This window comes from Sus scrofa, chromosome 1 (genome assembly GCF_054392235.1).
Source record: "Sus scrofa isolate SSC_HxYL_T2T_F1_AM1 chromosome 1, Sscrofa_HxYL_maternal_Yorkshire_Landrace_v2.0, whole genome shotgun sequence".
In the NCBI taxonomy this organism is placed as follows: domain Eukaryota; kingdom Metazoa; phylum Chordata; class Mammalia; order Artiodactyla; family Suidae; genus Sus; species Sus scrofa.
Genome location: NC_139383.1, coordinates 40,599,730 through 40,616,733, shown reverse-complemented (window position 1 = coordinate 40,616,733; position 17,004 = coordinate 40,599,730). Strand labels below are relative to the sequence as shown.

At 36.3% G+C, this 17,004-nt stretch overlaps 1 long non-coding RNA gene across 5 annotated transcripts in view; it reads left to right on the top strand.

Annotated features, from left to right (window-relative positions):
• Nucleotides 1-17,004, top strand: part of LOC146406045 (uncharacterized) — a 181,690-nt gene that overhangs the window by 34,216 nt on the left and 130,470 nt on the right. For 3 of the 5 annotated variants that reach the window (XR_014839877.1, XR_014839876.1, XR_014839880.1), the window contains one exon: nt 319-1,427. The exons of 1 other annotated variant lie outside the window; for it this stretch is intronic. This is a non-coding gene — a long non-coding RNA (uncharacterized LOC146406045). Of the gene's footprint in view, nt 1-318; nt 1,428-7,309; nt 7,419-7,532; nt 9,642-17,004 lie in introns of those variants that run through there. One more of the 5 variants, XR_014839886.1, reaches the window with a different exon arrangement.

Below are 17,004 nucleotides of genomic sequence, written 5' to 3'. Positions count from 1 at the left end.
CCCTCACCCTTCCGAACTTCTTTAGGCTAAATTTCAGATCCACGCACCCTTCCTCAGAGTCCTAGGTGCCAAGCCTCTAAGTATCCTTGCCTTCCTCTGAACTGGTAAAGAGCCACTTTCCTCCTGCCCAGAATTGGACACTGCTGACAGAAGCAGCATTTCCAACTTGGCCCCTACCGAGCATTCACACGACCACCCTTCCACATCTCTGCACATACATGTGGTCCTCAGACTCCCTGAAGGAGGAGGCACTCTTTCATTTCACTGGGGGGCGGGGGACTCTCTTTCCATCAGCTTGCTTTTCCTCTCTGTCCCCAGGGAAAAGAGCAGAGAAGATTGAGCTTTGGGAGTCAAGTGGCAGACAGCTGTGGTTTCGGCTTCCAGTGGTCACACAACTCCAGAGGGACCGGAAGGTCAAGGGAAGCATGTAGGACCGCAGGCTGTTCACGTGGCTCGGAGGAGGAGATGACCAACCCCTAATAAAACACCGTCTGCCGGACATGCCATTGGGACTGGCATGCTAATTGAAAGCAGCAGGAGTGGGGTTGCCCCTCTTTGACTTTAGCGCTCAGCTTGAAATAACTTTTCCTTCCACAGAAAAAGAAGTACTCAGCCAGTAAAGCAGTACTGTTATTAAAAAAAAAAAAAAAAAAGATTCAAACAAGCCAGCATCACTGCTCCAGTAGAAGATAAAGAAATATTTATTTCTCTTTATTTACTTTTTCAGCAAGTTCATTATCTTGTTTATTTCCTTTTGACTGGGTCAAAGCTTGATACTGCTGTACACAAATATTTTATCATCTTAGAGGAGAGAATATCTGTTAATCCAATTCATCTTTCAATAATAGTAGTGCCCTGTTATTTTTTAACTATTTATTTTTTTTCTAAATCAAAATAACACAGGCACATAGGTCAACCGTTCTGTATTATTTTCATGGAATGGCAGGCAGCATGCTATCTACCTCCCTGCAACCTGGTGTTCCCTTCCCAGAAGTAACTTCTTTGTAATCCTTTGGCTACTTCCCTTGCTACTTACCTATGAAGCATTTTTAAATATTGAGTATTTAGTTTAGCATTAGTTTTAGTTTTGTAAAAGGCATTATATACTAACTTTCCACTATGGAAAAGGAAATTTAGCTTGTGTCACTATATTTTCCTTATTCACTTTCTGATTCCTCAGCCTCTCAATATAGTTGTATCCTAACTCCATGATTCTCCCTTAAAAAAAAACAAACAAACAGAAAAACAAAGAAATGAAAACTTTTCTTCACCCTATGTAGACTCACATATCCAAGTTGCTTTTATCCCGTATCTTTTGCAATATTTATGCCTTTTATGCTAGAAGATTTCTTCAAGTGTTGACAATCATTTACAGTCTCTTCTTAAATAGTTCACACTGTGATATGAATAAAGTGATTGTAAAATTAGTTCTCTCTGTGTACTTTGCTCTTTGTGTGATTCTGACTGGGCCAATTCATTGGGGGAAGCCTGTGTATATATATTGGGACTTTTCTCTTAGGTTGATCAAATTCTTCAGAAAATAATTCTACAGTCTTCTGCTTGGGAGCTAGTAGTTGGCTTGCTAGTATTCTGGAAACCATGTAGCAAAAGAAAACTGGTGCCACAACATAAGTTTTTATTACATTGAATTCTTCTGTTATCTATAATCCCTAAATCTCAGCTCTTCTGGGTGTCTCCCAAAGTATTTCTTCTTTATTTTTTCCGGAGGAAAAATATCCTCTATTCAGCTGGGATGGGAGAAGGGAAATGTATGGGAGGAGAGAGAGGATCTAGGAAGTCTCACATTACTTAAAAAAACCTTAAAATTATTCTTTTCAGCTGCACATTCAACTCATTTTCCCAGGTACCCAATGTTACTTTACTGGGTCATTTGATGCATGGTAGGATAAACTGAGTTGCTTTTTGTTTTCCTATTTTTTTTTTTTTTGGCCTCGCCTAAGGCATGAGGAAGTTCCCAAAGCCAGGGATTGAACCCACACCACAGCAATAACCAGGGCCACTGCAGTGACAATGCTGGATGCTGGATCCTTAACCCACTGAGCCATAAGGGAATTATTCCCAACTATCTTCTTAAAAATCTGTTTTCTCAGTCTAATGATGTCAATTACCACTTATTCGGTTTTCAAGTTTTCCAAATTTTCTTACATATCATTTCCATTTCTTTTTGACCTTGTAAATTTCATTTAGTAAGCTTTCTTTTATTATTTTAGTGACTTTTTAATGAATGAAGAAAATTTATATGTTAATATGTCACCTTTAACTGGAAACCACCTTGGTTATCATTCATTTTCTCACTTATCTAAAAAAGTCTAAATCTGGGATACACATAAGCAGTCATGGAAATAATCATGCAGAGACATTAACTCATAGAATTCTGTGTTTCCACCTGCATTACATCTACTAGATTCACAGATTTGTATCATCTCACTGAGTTTTGTAGAGATTTGAGCTGGTAATCTCTTCCTGTAGACAGAAACAGCTTTAGATTCTAGCCTTGTAATTTACTAGACAGTTAGCTTTTGACAAACAGTCTAACATCCTCAAATTTCAATCATATCTCTAAAGTGGGGAAAAAACTTCTTTATATGATTGTTGTAAGAATAGATGCATTATATGCAAAGTGCCTGGGATATGGCCATTATTATTACTTTATGAGTTTCCAAAAATTATTCCGCTAAACTATTGCTTAATCCAAAATATTTAAAATGTTTACTTATCTCTGTTTACTATGTTTTTTAGCTATATCTGTGACTTTATCCAAGTCAAACTGCCAGTGGATATTGATTGTAAATGATTATTCTGATCTCAAAATTTTAGATAGAAATAGATATTAAAGCTGTTTTGTTTCCTGATCTTAGCAGAAAAGTTTTTAGTTTTTTACTATAGAAAGAGAAAATACTATGAACAATTATATACCAACAATTTCACAACCTAGAAGAAATGAACAATTTTCTAGAGACATAGAGCCCACCAAAACCGAATTAAGAAGAAATAAATCATTTGAACAGACTGATCACTAGAAATGAAATTGAATATGTAATAAAAACACTCCCTACAAAGAAAAGTCCAGGACCAGATGGCTTCACAGGCAAATTTAGCTAAACCTACAAATGAGAACTTATACCCATCCTTCTTAAACTTTTCTGAAAGACTGAAGAAGGTATACTCCCAAAGACATTCTATGATGTCACCATCACCCTAATACCAAAAGCAGACAAAGATACTACCAAAAAAGAAAACTATCAACCAATATCTTTGATGATTATAGAAGCAAAGATTCTCAACAAAATTTTAGCCAACCAAATCCAATAACACATAAAAAAGATCATACCACAATCAACTGGGATTCATTCCAAGTTCACAAGGATGATTAAACATATGCAAGTCATTCAATACCATATACTACATTAACAAAAGAACAGTAAAAAAAAAAATATCATCTCAATAGATGCAGAAAAAGCATTTGACAAAATCCAACATCGATTCATGATAAAAAAATCTTACCAAAGTTGATATAGAGGGAACATACCTTAATATCATAAAAGCCATTTATTACAAACCTACAGCCAATATAATACTCAATGGAGGAAAGCAGAAAGCCTTCCTGCTAAAATCTGGAACAAGACAAGGATGCCCACTCTCACCAATTTTATTCAACGTAGTATTGGAAGTCTTAGTCACAGCAATGAGACAAACAAAAGAAACAAAAGGTATCCAAATTGGAAAAGAAGAGGTAAAATCATCACTATATGCAGATGACATGAAGCTATATATAGAAAACCATAAGGACTCTACACCAAAACTACTCAAACTGATCAACAAATTCAGCAGGATACAAGATTAACTTTCATAAATCAGTTGTATTTCTGTATATGAATAATGAAATATTATAAAAAGAATATAGAAAACAATACCTTTAAAAATCACACCCCCAAAATAAAATACCTAGGAATACACCTGACCAAGGAGGTGAAAGACTTATACACTGAGAATTATAAAGCATTAATCAAGGAGATTAAAGAGGATTCAAAGAAATGGAAAGATATCCCATTAGCCTGGATTAGAAAAATTAATATTGTTAAAATGACCCATATTACCCAAAGCAATCTACAGATTTAATGTGATACCTATCAAATTACCCATGATATTTTTCACAGAACTAGAACCAAAATCCTAAAACTTATATGGAACCACAAAGGCTCCAGAATTGCCAAAACAATCCTAAGGACATAAACACACACACACATGCACACAAAAGTAGGTGGTATAACTCTCCCAAATTTCAAACAATATTTCAAAACTACAAGAATCAAAACAGTGTGGTACTGGTTCAAAAACAAACATACAGATCAGTCGACAGAACAGAGAGCCCAGAAATAAACCCAGACAACTATGGTCAACTAATATTTGACAAATGAGGCAAGAATATCAATTGAAAAAAGATAGTTACTTCAGCAACTGGTGCCGGGAAAACTGGACAGATGCATGTAAATCAATGGAACTAGAACACACCCTCACACCATGCACAAAAGTAAACCCAAAATGGATCAAAAACCTAAACATAAGACAAGATACCATAAAACTTCTAGAATAGAACATTGGAAAAAGAGTCTCTGATGTCAACCATACAAATGTTTTCCTTTGGGCTGTCTCCAAAGGCAATAGAAATAAAAATAATCTAATGGGACCTAATAAAAATTATAAACTTTTGCACAGCAAAGGAAACTATTTTTAAAAATGAAAAAAAAAAAAAACAGAAATATAACTAAATGGTACAGGATAGAAAGCTCAGAAATAAACCCAAGCATCTATGGTCAACTTATCTATGACAAAAGAGGCAAGAACATACAGTGGAAGAAAGATAGTCTCCTCAATAGATGGTCTTGGGGAAATTGGACGTGTAAAAGAATGAAATTAAAACATTCACTAATACCATACACAAAAATAAACTCAAAATTGATTAAAGACCTAAATGTAAGGCCAGATACTATAAAACTCCTAGAGGAAAACATAGGCAGAATGCTCTTTGACATAAATCACAGCAACATTTTGTTTGATCTCCTTCCTAGAATAATGATAATAAAAACGAAAACAAACCAGTGGAACCTAACTAAACTTAAAAGCTTTTGCACAGCAAAGAAAACCATTTAAAAAAAAAAAAAAAAAAAGACAATCCACAGAATGGAAAAAAGTCTTTGCAAATGATGCAACTGACAAGGGCCTGATCTCCAAAATATACAAATAACTAATATAGCTCAACAACAACAACAACAAAACAATCTGATCAAAAAATGGGTAGAAAAACTACGTAGATATTTCTCCAAAGAAGACATACAGATGGCCAGTAGGCACATGAAAAATGCTCAAAATCGCTTATTATTAGAGAAGTGCAAATCAAAACTATAGTGAAGTACCACCTCCCACTGGTCAGAATGGCCATCATTAAAAAGTCTACAAATAATGAATGCTGGAGAGGGTGTGGAGAAAAGGGAGCCCTCCTACACTGTTGAGATTGTAAAATGGTACAACCACTATGGAAAACAATATAGAGTTTCCTCAGAAAACTAAATATAGAACTACCATATAATCCAGTAATCCCACTTCTGGGCATATATCTGGACAAAACTATAATTTAAAAAGATACATGCACTCCTATGTTCATTGCAGCACTAGTCACAATAGCAAAAACATGGAAACAACATAAATGTCCATTGATAGGTGAATGGATTAAGAAGCTGTAGGACATATACACAATGGAATACTACTCAGCTGTAAAAAAGAATGAAATAATGCCATTTGCAGCAACATGGAGGCAACTAGAGATTACCACACTAAGTGAAGTAGGTTAGAAAGACAAAGGCAAATACCATATGATATCACTTATACGTGGAATCTAAAATATGGCACAAACGAACCTATCTACAAAACAGAATCAGACTCAGGGACATAGAGAACAGACTTGAGGTTGCTAAAGGTGAGGGGCAGGAAGGGGGATCAACTGGGAGTTTGAGGTTAATAGATGCAAACTATTACATTTAGAATGGATAAGCAGTGAGGTCCTGCTGTATAGCACAGGGAACTATATCCAATCATTTGTGATAGAACATGATGGATCATAACATGAGAAAAAGAATGTATATATATGTATGACTGGGTCACTTTGCTGTACAGCGTAAATTGACAAAACATTGTAAATTAACTATATTTTAACTTAAAAAAACTTTAAAAAATGTATAATCTCTTTTCCCCTCTGGTGTCTGTGAGTGGTACTGCAGGTTCTCTGGAGCTGCCATAAGCTACCCAGCTATTTCATGTCCTCAAAGACCCCTTGGCATATAGAATATGCCAGGTCCTCAGCACTCCAAGTCAAGTGAGATGGAAACCAATTCCTCTAGCATGTCCTCCACCCCTCCAAAAAAGCCAGACATTTGGATACATGATTCAACTCCTTCCCTCTCCAGAAAGAAGCCAGGAGTTGCACATTTTCTCCCACCCACTTGCTCCATGCTCAGATAGGGGAGTGGCAATCATAAGTGTGTGCTGGTTTAAACCTTCACCCTTGTTCTTACCAGACACCAACCTGGCACTTTCCTGTCAATGCTTAGATTCAAGCAAGAAAAAAACCAGTCCCTCTGTTAGGAACCCCTCCCCTCAAGTCAGAATGCTAGCTGCATGTTCCATCTGTTCTTTCCCTCCCCAAGAGAAGCTAGGAGTTGGCAAGTTCCTTCGATTATGCTGCACTGTACTGTGCTGCATTGTGCCGGTGGGAGGGACTCTGGCAAGTGAGTGCTATGAATTTTTCTATTACCTTTGATGCAGCTGGTTTCATGCTTGTCTGGGGTGAAGCAGGCTCTTAACTGTCTGTATTTCTCACAAAAGGGAATTGGTTTATGTATCACTGTTGAATTGATATCACCATGGAGAAAGGAGGCTCTGAGGCTCCCTATTCTGCCATCTTGCTGATATTTTCCATTCAAAGCATGATTAATTTTAAAAATAATAACAAACTTTTTCTAAAAGTTCAAGCAGTTATTACAGCATACAGATATGTTATTAAAGAGTGTTTTTTTGATACATACAACTCCCAGTCTTCCTTTGTTACTTCTGTCTTCTCACTGCGATCGAAATTGAGGCTTGAATTGCAAAAAAGAAGTTCTAAAGGAAAGAGGAAGGGGGCCTTACAAAGAAATTTTACATGAGGTTCTTCTGATATTTTTAGAGTATCTGAAGTAAGTATTCTGTGAAGTAAGTTTCTAAAATTCCACATCTTTTCTTTCCTTCATCACAGCCTTGAAGTTGGAAAACCATATTTCATATTAATAGTCTTAGATAATGCGTGTCAAACTTCATGTCATAAGTAGTGCAAATCGCCTCAATTTCCCTGGCCTCTTTTTCAGGTAACTTTTGCATGGAGAAATGAGTCCTAACTACAGATTTTTTATAGCTGTCAACTTTCCATTGACCAATAGTTCATCTTCTCATTTAATAAATCATTTCCACTCTGTACACAGTAGGAAACTTCTTGGTGCTTTTCCAACACATAGCTAAAAAGGATTTGATGTTCTCGACTTCTCCCTGAATACTGAATGAAGATATAAGAGAACCTGCAAAGTCTCTGTGTGCTGAACATGGGAACATCAAACAGTTTGTCAGCTTGCCAGAGAGCCAAAGAGAAGCAAATGGCAGTTGAAGAAAAGTATTCTGTTGGCCAAAAGGAAAGATGAGCACATCTGGATCACACATTCCAGTCCCAAAGACTGAGCTCAGCTATCTATGCATATGCGTATATATGTACAGTAGAATATCAATAATAAGTTATTCATAAATATGCTAGAAACTGTTTTTCTTAATTTTCTCCCTATGTAATAGAGTATGTTACCATACTAGATATTCCATTGTCTTGGATCTCTTATTTGTCTTTTCTCCATATTCTGAAGTAACTTATTCACCAGGCACAGTGATAAGGACTGACAAAATAGAAGAGAAAAAGTAAACAACAGACATATAGTTAATTTAAAATAGTTCTACTCAAATGGTTTTCCCTAGATGAATAAACAAATTTAGTCTAGCAGGGCATAAAGATACTGGTGTTTATTTTTGGCTCTTTGGCCATAATGCTTTTAGTGGAAAATTTTTCTAATACTAATTTTAGGAATAATATTAATTAACAAGTAATCTTTAAATAATACTTTTTGAGGACTTAATCTGTTCCAGGCACTGTTCTAAGTGCTTAACACATATGGCCAGGTCTGTAGTGACCATAACAGAGAGGTCACATAGCCAGGTGGTGGAAGAGCTGGAATTGAAATCCATTCTGCCTGACTATAAAGCCTGTACTCATAAACATCTTATCCTGCATTCATTATTGGTGGTCAATGAGTAATAGCACAGTCTGCTTGATCATAGCCTTAAACAGTGAAGGGATGTAGTAGGAAAGAGCTGAATTGTAATAAGGAACTATATCCAGTCACTGTGATAGAATCTGATGGAGGATAATGTGAAAAAAGGAATGTGTGTGTGTGTGTGTGTGTGTGTGTGTGTGTGTGTATATGTATGTATATATATATATATACATACATATATATATGACTGGGCCACTTTGCTGTACAGCAGAAATTGACAGAACATTGTAAATCAACTATAATAAAAAGTCTTGAAAAAGCAAAAAACAATATTCTACTCTTTTATTGTAAAGCAAGTCAGGTATCACAAAAAATTATATGTGTGTATATATTTTCTCATTGTGAACCTAAAAAGTCTCATTTTTTTGTTACTATGCCTAATGTCTAAAGACTGAATTGAGTGCATAGTACCTTCTTAGACATCTATCCAGGAAAGGATAAGAAAGTTTATCTGCTTTTTTTCTTTCCTAAATGGCAAAAAGCCCAGACTTTTTTGTTACCATTCCATGATAAACATTTGTCTCTCCAGTCACCCAGATTCATGATTCATTTGTTAGGGGCTTAGCGGGCACATTTTGGCCAGCAACCTTCCATGTGCCCATGTCGGGCCTTGAGTGAGTTCTGTACAGAGGAAGTCGCCTTTTGACCATACAAGAGCATGTGTATGGGATTTCTAACTAGGAGCAGCTTAGCAATGAGATAGGTATGCAGTACAGGAAGGGCCTAAGGAGGCACCTCGCCCATGAATTACCATGGGAGCCACACTGAGCATTGAGTCCTTGGCTGTGAACCACAGTTGCAAACCAGAAGCACTGTAGCTGCATTGTTCTATCATCTCTCTTTATGCGTTGGATAGGAGAGATGTGGCTGCTTTACGATGCCATCACTGCTTGGAACACATTTGAAGCAAGTTTGGAATCATTGCACCACCTGACGACTGTGTGCTTACCTGATTTCATCATGATTCACCCTGGTCTCTTGAATTTTGCAGGTTCACTATTTAATAGCCTCATTGTTTAAAAATAAGATGAGTCTTCCATTCCTACAGAATCTAAAAATCTGCATAAAACATCTGCCCTGCTGCCTTCCCTCCTTACCTTTACCACACTTGTTGGAACTCAAGCTCTCACATCCAAGGGAGCGATGGTGCAGAACAATAACTGTATGAAATTTGAAAATAATGTAAATAAAGGGAAAGTGAAGAGGCTCTAAAATAAAGGATCAAAACCGTGTCTTTTTTACTTTTTATGTTTCTTATTTCATTCATTCCTTCTATGAGTAATTATCAAGTACCTTATATGTGGAAGGGAGGGGACATGACAGAAAGGAGATGATTTTAAGCACAGACTACTTTGGGAGGGTGGCTGGGCCTGGATAGTGTGCCAATAAACGTAATTTAAAGCAGGAAATGAGTAGAGCATACTCCCCGAACTGAGCAGTGGCAACACTCAGGTAAGAGAGGAAAAAAATATAAAGTGAAAATATATTGCCTATGCCAACATTTTATTCATAGCCAGCCTTAAAGGAAAGAAGTAAATGTGTGTTCCCTACCTCCTTCCTCCCTGAAGTCAGAGCTCTGTCTCAAATATAATAGCCACAGTGCAACTTAATTATACAGTCAGTGGGTTTCAGGTGGAGTGAGGCTATGATTTGAAATATTTTTCTGTGAGAAAGTATGTTTAAGAGCCAAACCATTTACAAGCAAATTTTGAGGGCTGTGTGTATCTACATGGACTCATGTTTATTTGTTTGTTTTCCATTTCTTAGGACTTAATATAACTGTGTTTTTAACTATACAACCATATAGAGTTTAACTATGTATGTAAAGGCAGGCTGAATATGTGGTAAAATTTCTTTCTTCATAGTTAAAATTTCAATATATATTTACGGCCAGTATCTTTCCATCTATAATAGACATAAAATGATTTTTTGTGGGGTTTTCAAGCATGGGATTATTTTTATTCTAAATATTCACTAAGAATATATTAAATAATGCATTTAAAGTGTTTTCCTCCTGAGTTTAAATTTGTGGTAGAATTCTTCCTCAAACTTAACTTAGAATTCACCTAATCTTTCTTTGGGTGAAATTTTCAAAGCAGTGAAAGGAATACTTTTTTTCCAACTCTGTACCAAGATTATTCTGAGTAACATTACATATTTAAATTCTCTTGACTAATTTTAAAATGATTTGCTGAGAGATCCGCTTAATTACTTGAGAAGAATCATTAACTCCGAGGTAGCTATGCTATGACATGGATAAGATTCTTGTTACATTCTTCTCCTTCTCCAAAATTTCTCAGACCCAAACACTTTATCCAATTTAATCGCTTTTGGGGGAATTACACCTAGAGACTTTATCGTTAGTTTTTATGGGACCTGAGTCTAAAGAGAAAAATTAGTATGGCTGTTCAAATCTGAATTAATATTGTTGAGATTCCAGTGGCAACACAACCGCTATTTTGGAATATCTGTTGTGACTTTAGTCATGAAGATCGAGTGCAAAATATAATCACATTTCATAAAACGTCACAGACAGAGTTCATTTTGGGTTGCAGTTGTGGTTCCGATTTGTATTTTTATGGATACACATTTAATAGCAGAGTAAATGTCCAGTATAACTGACATTCTGAGAAAAAGAATTAACTGAGAGCTTTCTCAAGTTTTATGAGTAGAAAAATCCCAAGAGAATCAAGCTATCCCAGAAATGTCATTAACATATTAAGGTAGACATCCGTACTCACTCTGCCCAGCTTGGAGAGGTACCTCACTGAGTAGTGTCCATCAGAGGAGTGACTCATAAATCAGAACTGCATTTTCATGCAAATTACTTAAAGTTTCTAGGCCTTGATTTCCACATATGTGATAGAAATAAACAGTACCAGTATCAAGCTATTTTGAGGATTCAACGAGATCCTGGACAAAAAGCATCCAAGAAGTGGCTGGGAGACAGCAGCTCTTCAGTAAATGGTAGCTGTGTGACTGTATATACCAGGAAGAGAAATGCTGAGCAATAATGAGCAAGTCAATCACCACAGCTCTGTGAGTCTTGGCCCTGAATCCTGAAGAACTTATGGAATTGAAAAGCGTCGTCCTCCACTGTATAGCACAGGGAACTATACTCAATAGTTTGTATAACCCAAAAGGGAAGAGAGTCTGAACACTGTGCTGTACCCCTGAAACTAACACGATATTGTAGATCAAGTGTACTTCAATTAAGAAAAAGAAATTAAATTTGAAAAAAAGCATGGCAATTTCAATGACTAGTGTGTATGCGCGTGTTTGTGTGAGGGTGGGTGGAGGTGTGTATAGGGAAGACATGTTATGATATATGAGGGTTGAAGTCCGGTTTTGTTTCCTTTCACTCAACAGGCAAAAGAGTCTCATGTTCACAACCTCTTCCTTCCTAGTGCTTATCTGAAGCCTTAAGTCTAGCTTCTCCAAGTGTACGTGATTGGTAATGGGAATTAATCATGTAACTAGACTCTGAACATGTGTCAGCTAATTCTTTACGCTTCTTGGGTCTAGAAATGTTTTGACTTTATTAAAATCCTACTTTCTGAAGAAAGCACTGAGAAATACATTGTTGGAGAATTTAAGGAAAGCTACTGGGTGTCATCTTTAGGGACTTTTGTGTAAGTTATCCTTGTAGACTTCTGGACACCTTTTTGCACACAGGCCAGTCCTGTGGCTTCTCTGTTGTTTCCAGGGTCCTAGTCAGCTAAAGATGAGGCTGTACTATTTAATCATAACAGCCTAGATTGACCTTATTCTTTAGTTATGGGATATGACTAGGAAAGTATGCTATGAGCCCTGCTGATATCTACATATTCATATCCAGTTAAAATTCAGTAACTTATAATTTATCCACAGAAAAATAATTGGAAGAAAAGCAATATGAAGGAAGGAATTCACTGCAGTGTTATTTATAGTAACACTGGAACTTGTTGAACTTAACAGGAGGGAAAGAGTTGAATAAATATTAAAGCAGGTCAATGAAATATTACATAGTTGCTAAAGTAATAATTATGAACATTATGTAATAACATGAAAATGTCATGATTTAATGCTAATTGAATAAAAGAGAACAAAGATCACATTACCTCATCATTAAAACTTCAGAAACTATGTAAGCATGAATAAATACTAGGACTAAAGACTGCAAATTATGTACTGTGACAGTGGAAAGTATAGATGTTCTTCTTTTTTATTTTATATATTGTCATAATTTCGCTTATACAACTGAAACAAGTATTCAGTAAGAAATAAATAATTGAACATGATCCACAAAGTACACAGTACTATACAAAATATGTTCAGGTATAACTTTGTATATTAAGGTTTAACTTGGTTCTATTTATATTAATAATTCATGAATATTTCAGTACATGGTTACTTTTGTCGTTGAAAGTAAGGTAGTGAATTAGGAATACAAGGCATGGCATGTTTCCTCAAAAAAGCCACTAACTGACCATTTAATTTGAAACGACTTATTGCTCTGAAACTGAATTTTCTCAATTCTTGTAAAACTCAAGAATTGGAATGGAAGGTTTTTTTCTATTAACTTTCCTATCTAAAGTTCTGTGATAGATACTGAGCTTACAGTTCTTTATTCAAGCCCTATTGAATGTTTACTTCCCCTATTCAGGCACTACCTTGCATGCTAACAGTACTATTAATTACTGTTATGGTATTAATTCAGAACACCTGGTGAAAATGTGATTTAGTTAAATCCCAAATGATTGTAAATGTTATCTACCATTATAAACTTCTTCCCAACTCCCTATCAATCCTAGAAATTTTATCTTTGGTGTTATACATGGTAAAAATTATATACAGGGAGTTCCAGTGGTGGCTCAGCGATAACAAACGGACTAGTATCCATGATGTTGCAGGTTCAATCTCTAGCCCCGCTCAGTGGGTTAAGGATCCAGCATTGCCATGAGCTGTGGTGTAGGTTGAAGATGAGGCTCGGATCTGGCATTGCTGTGGTTGTGGTATAGGCTGGCGGCTGGCATCTCCAATTTGGCCCCTAGACTGGGGACTTCCATATGCCACAGGTTTGGCACTAAACCTGTGGCATATGGAAGTCAGTATTTTTCTACATACATGCTTCTTCTCTTTTTTTCCCCCTTGGCTGCACCCACAGCGTTTGGAAGTTCCCAGGCCAGGGGCTGAATCTGAGCCACAGCTGCAACCTATGCCACAGCTGTGGCAATGAAGGATCCTTAACCCACTACGACCCGCCAAAGGATTGAACCTGCACCACAACAAAGACATTGCCAGATTCTTAACCTGATGCACCACAGCGGGGACTTCCAAACTTCTTTTTAAACTTCAACATAGCAGTTCCCATAGTGGCGAAGTGGAAATGAATCCAACTAGGAGCCATGAGGTTGCCGATTTGATCCCTGGCCTCACTCAGTGGGTTAAGGATCTGGCGTTGCCATGAGCTGTAGGCTGCAGACACAGCTCAGATCTGGTGTTGCTGTGGCTCTGGAATAGGCCGGTAGCTGTATCTCCAATTAGACCCCTAGCCTGGGAACTTCCATATGCCATGGGTGTGGCCCTAAAAAGACAAAAAAAAAAAACAAAAACAAAAACAAAAAAAACACTTCAACATAAACAATTAAAATTTTGCAATTTAGCTAGGAGGTCATAGAATTATGATATAAAATTTTCCATAAAAATATGACTGGATCAGATACATTTTCTTGTTAATTATAACTCGCAACTATAATTAATTAAAAGTTGTTAAGGTAGAATTAGGAGTGAGGAAATCACTTTGCTTACGAATATAAAACAAACTCCTGAGGATATTTAAAAATAAGCTCCAGCAAGAAAGTTCAAAAAAATCTGTGAAACAAAATACATTCTAATTCTTACTGCCTTAGAACTAACTAGAATCATTGTAAGTAAGCTACAGAGTTAGGACCATCTAGAGGCAGCTTACTTTTTGACATTTTCAGTGTCAGGAAGGAAACAAATTACCTTTAATCAGAGACTTTGGTACAATTCAGGAGCTGACCTACAGGAAATGAAAAGACAGAACACAAAATCTGTTAAAATAGCTTGTTTTGCTTTGATCTTCAGTTAAAAATCTGTGCCCTTGTATTTTCAATTTTATTGAATGTAAGGGTTTATAATGGACACAGCATGTTGACGTCTGATTTCAGTGAGGAAACTCCACCCCTTTCTCTCTGCTCCCTATTTTTGTGTTTGACAAGAAGCTCTTCCTTTTGCAGATATACTCATAAAACTTTAACTGATAGGGCATGAGGTCAAAGTTTGAATAAACTATAAAACATTTAGGTTTTGTGGCATCCAACCAAATTTCATAAAAAAATATTTCCTCAAACAGCTTAGAGTATATACTGTAAAGTCTTTTAACCAACAAATATCTATGGAATATTTCATTGTACCAGCACATAAAAAAAAAATTTTAAGTGCAAGAAAGGAAAAAGGAATTACAAAATATTCAGCATCAGCAACCCTAAATTTTAAAATTCCATGGGATCTGAGGTTTGATTATTTAGTTCAAGCTCTGGCTTGGATAAGAGACATTCTGGTCAGAAGACTTATTATTTTGGAGGCTTTATCTCCTGAGTAATATTGGTGATCTAGAGATTCCAGGAATATATGGTCAGGGAAGGTGCAGAGAGCAACATTGTCATCACAGGTGGTTGAGAGGTTGGAGAGTTACAGCAAGAGATTAAATAAACTATTTCCCAAGCCCCTGTTTATCACTTACATGAATGACCCCTTGCCCAGAAAGCAGCATAGAACTGACTCAAACAAAGCCTATTTAGTAAATCTGCTCATCAATTAAACAGTTCCTAGATTTTCCCCATGCACCAAAATCTGTGCCATGCATGAGATCTAGCAATGACTATCAAGATAGCTTTTAACGGGAGCAAATACTCATTTCAAAGTCTAAAATGTCTCCTTCAGTTTTTTTTTTTCTTTGTAAAATTTTTTATTAAAGTATAGTTGATTTACAATGTTGTGTCAATTTCTGCTGTACAGCAAAGTGACCCAGTCATACATCTATATACATTCTCTTTCTTATATTATCTTCCATTATGTTCTATCACAAGAGATTGGATACAGTTCCCTGTGCTGTACAGTAGGACCTCATTGCCCATCCATTCTGAATGTAATAGTTTGCATCTACTAACTCCAAACTCCCATTCCATCCCACTCCCTCCTACTCCCCTTCGGCAACCACAATTCTGTTCTCCATGTCTAGGTTCATTTGTGCCACATTTTAGATTCCACATATAAGTGATATCATGTGGTATTTATCCAATGATCATTTCACATAATTCCTTATGATTCTGCCATTTTAGACATTTGGTTTTTGAACTGAGGCTACTGAAGGGAGGTTAAGAGAACATTCCAGTTGACCAGGATGGAATACTAGCAAGGTCCTTTAGGTTTTTGTTTCCTGAGGTTGTCCAAGGAAGTCCTCCTGAGTGACATCTGCCTAAACAGAAATAGCATCAACTATATACTTCTAATCAATAAAAAAAAAAAAAAAAAGCTTAGTGTGGCTTTACCAGGATTAACGTAGTAAGGAGAAAGTTAAAGCCCCCATTTTTAGAATTCATTTTGCCCCATTTCTCTTTTTAATTAATGAGTGTGAGCATCTAAGTACATGACTTTTTGGACCACGGTCTTTCTAGTTGGTCAAAAGCTCAGATGTGGGAAATACAAGAATTATGTACATTTTTGTCAGATTTCACCCTTGAGAAAATTTCACACTATTCTCCTTGCTCCTCTCTTACTTTATAAAATCCAGTATGACTGTGATTTCAAAAATGGCCCTTTAATTTGAAATCCAGTTTCTAAAATTCAGGGGTGACTTTTTAGCCCATTTTGCTTATTGATTCATTGTTAATCTTTTAGTTCTAGAATAGGGTCTTAGAGCTTAGTTTCACTGGAGTTTATCTACTTGTTCCATTAATTTAAGCTAAGGACATGAGGCTCTTTTCTAAATCACACAATTTGTTTCAGTGGAAACAAAGTGGGAATCCAGGTTTCCAAAATCACATCTGTGTTCTTTTTCGCCCTATCTTTTAAAAAAGTTTTTACCTTCACTTATTCCTTCTTTTTTGGTTTATTTTTAATTTTTTAATTTTAATTTTAGTTTTTGTCTTTATAGGGCCACATCTGCAGCATATGGAAGTTCCCAGGCTAGGGGCTGAATTGGAGCTGCAGCTGCCAGCCTATGCCACAGTCACAGCAAAGCTAGATCAGAAGTGTGTCTACGTCCTACACTGCAGCTCATGGCAATGTTGGATTCTTTAACCCACTGAGTGAGGCCAGAGATCGAACCCACATCCTCCTGGAAACTAGTCAGGTTTGCTACTACTGAGCCACAATAGGAGCTCCATTCCTTCTTTTTTAAATTTAGTTTTGATTAAATTATAATTCATTTATAATGTCTCAGGTATACAGCAAAGTGACTCATATATATGTGTGTGTATAATATTATTTTTCAGATTCTGTTCTATTACTACATCTTATTCTGGCTTTTAAGATGCACTATTGTATATAAATAATATCTGAGGGTTTTTTAAAT